This window comes from Schistocerca piceifrons, chromosome 6 (genome assembly GCF_021461385.2).
Source record: "Schistocerca piceifrons isolate TAMUIC-IGC-003096 chromosome 6, iqSchPice1.1, whole genome shotgun sequence".
In the NCBI taxonomy this organism is placed as follows: domain Eukaryota; kingdom Metazoa; phylum Arthropoda; class Insecta; order Orthoptera; family Acrididae; genus Schistocerca; species Schistocerca piceifrons.
This window is the reverse complement of record NC_060143.1, coordinates 249372649-249375506: the sequence shown is the minus strand read 5'-3', so window position 1 is coordinate 249375506 and position 2858 is coordinate 249372649. Positions and strand designations below refer to the sequence as shown.

The 2858-nt window shown below is 41.6% G+C and overlaps 1 pseudogene; it reads left to right on the top strand.

Annotated features, from left to right (window-relative positions):
- The first annotated feature begins 2273 nt into the window (after positions 1-2273).
- LOC124803766 lies at positions 2274-2415 on the top strand (annotated as a pseudogene).
- The last annotated feature ends 443 nt before the right edge of the window (positions 2416-2858 follow it).

Genomic DNA, 2858 nt, shown 5'->3' with positions numbered 1-2858 from the left:
CTAAGAAGGGATGAATACAGGACAAATGTAAGGATGTAGAGGCTTATCTCACTAACGGTAAGATATATACTGTCTACAGGAAAATTAAAGAGACCTTTGGAGAAAAGTGAACAACTTGCATGAATATCAAGATCTCAGATGGAAACCCAGTTTTAAGCAAAGAGGAGAAATCAGAAAGGTGGAAGGAGTATATAGAGGGCCAATACAAGGGCGATGTTCTTGAGGACAATATGATAGAAATGGAAGAGAATGTAGATGAAGATGAAATAGGAGATATGATACTGCGTGAAGAGTTTGACAGAGCACTGAAAGACCTAAGTCGAAACAAGGCCCCAGGAGTAGACAACATTCCATTAGAACTACTGATAGCATTGGGAGAGCCAGCCCTGACAAAACTCTACCATCTGATGAGCAACGTGTATTAGACAGGCGAAATACCCTCAGACTTCAAGCAGAATATAATAATTCAAATCCCAAAGAAAACAGGTGTCCACAGACGTGAAAATTATCGAACTACCAGATCCATAAGCCACGGCTGCAAAATACTAAAACTAATTCTTTACAGACGAATGGAAAAACTGATAGAAGCCGACCTCGGGGAAGATCAGTTTGAATTCCGTAGAAATGTTGGAACACGTGAGACAATACTGACCCTATGACTTATCTTAGAAGCTAGATTAAGGAAAGGCAAACCTACCTTTTTAGCATTTGTAGACTTAGAGAAAGCTTTTGACAATGTTGGCTGGAATACTCTCTTTCAAATTCTGAAGGTGGCAGGGGTGAAATACGGGTAGCGAAAGGCTATTTACAATTTGTACAGAAAGCAGATGGCAGTTATAAGAGTCGACGGGCATGAAAGGGAAGTAGGGGCTTGGACGTGAATGAGACAGGGTTGTAGCTTATCCCCAATGTTATTCAATCTGTATACTGAGCACGCAGTAAAGGAAACAAAAGAAAAATTCGGAGTAGGAATTAAAATCCATAGAAAAGAAATAAAAACTCTGAGGTTCGCAGATGACACTGTAATTCTGTCAGAGACAGCAAGGGACTTGGAAGAGCAGTTGAACGGAATGGACAGTGTCTTGAAAGGACGATATTGGATGAACATCAACAAAAGCAAAACGAGGATAATGGAATGTAGTGAAATTAAATCTTGTGATGCTGCGGGATTTAGATTAGGGAATGAGAGGCTTAAAGTAGTAAATGAGATTTGCAACTTGGGGGGCAAAATAAATGATGACAATCGAAGTAGAGAGGATATAAAATGTAGACTGGCAATGGCAAGGAAAGCGTTTCTGAAGTAGAGAAATTTGTTAACATCGAGTATAGATTTAAGTGTCAAGAAGTTGTTTCTGAAAGTATTTGTACGGAGTGTAGCCATGTATGGAAGTGAAACATGGACGATAAATAGTTTGGACAAGAAGAGGATAGAAGCTTTCGAAATGTGGTGCTACAGAAGAATATTGAAGATTAGATGGGTAGATCACATAACGAATGAGGAGGTATTGAATAGAATGGGAGAGAAGAGAAATTTGTGGCACAACTTGACTAGAAGACGGAATCGGTTGGTAGGGCATATTCTGAGGCATCAAAAATGGTTCAAATGGCTCTGAGCACTATGGGACTTAACATCTATGGTCATCAGTCCCCTAGAACTTAGAACTACTTAATCCTAACTAACCTAAGGACAGCACACAACACCCAGTCATCACGAGGCAGAGGAAATCCCTGATCCCGCGGGAATCGAACCCGAGAACCCGGGTATTCTGAGGCATCAAGGCATCACCAATTTAGTATTTGAAGCCAGCGTGGAGGGTAAAAATCATAGAAGGAGACCAAGAAATGAATACACTAAACAGAATCAGAAGGATGTAGGTTGCAGTCGGTACTGGGAGATGAAGAAGCTTGCACAGGATAGAGTAGCGTGGAGAGCTGCCTCAAACCAGTCTCTGGACTGAAGACCTCAACAACAATAACAGTCACATCAAAACTGTGTGGCGTATCGGGAATCTTTCGCTGGCAAGTCCTCTACCGCCTGAGCTATCTGAGAACGATTGAAAACCGTCCTCACAGCTTCACTTCCGCCAGTACGTCATCTCGTACGTACGAATCTCCTCACATTCACTGTAGCCAGAAAATTTATTCTAGAAACCGTCCCCTGTTGTCCACAGACTCTGCAGTATCCTTTCTTTCAGCTGTGCTGGTCCTACGAGGTATGCAAAAGTCTGGCGTAAGTAATTTTTTGAGGGCGGTTCCTGTGCCAGGACAGCTCAATTCGTCTGGCGTAAAGGACACCGTTATCATGAAGGCGGGTTTATTGCGCTTAAGTCGAGCTCTCCTCTGGGAATACTCCCAAATGCGAGTAATTCGGGAACATAGCTTTTGGTAGTCAGGACTGCGTTGGTGCTGTTCTGAAAAGAAAACAAAATAAAAACATCCCAGGCTGGAGTTCCTGTCTTGCACACAGTTTCATTTACCTGTATTTCTATATTCCACAGGTTGTTCAGTTTATGAATGGTGAGATATCTCTTTTCTTCAGAAATTATCATAGTTCTAATCCTTCGCAGTATTAAACTCCTTCGAATAATTGATCTATGGAAGAGGTGAGTTTGGCTTTTTTCAGAATTAGTATTGTCGTCACATACGTCTCAAGAGCAAGTGGAATGTCACCTCAATGACACTAAAATGACTACCAAACTGAGAAGAGCTATAAACTAAATATAGATAGTCCGATAATTTTCCTTTCAGAGGCTAAAAGGAAGACAGGCCTTTGCGGTGGCTTTCCCGATTTTCTTTTGAAATACTGTGTACTTGGGATGATGGTGTGCAGCCGGGATTCTTTATGCTGGCCTGGGAAA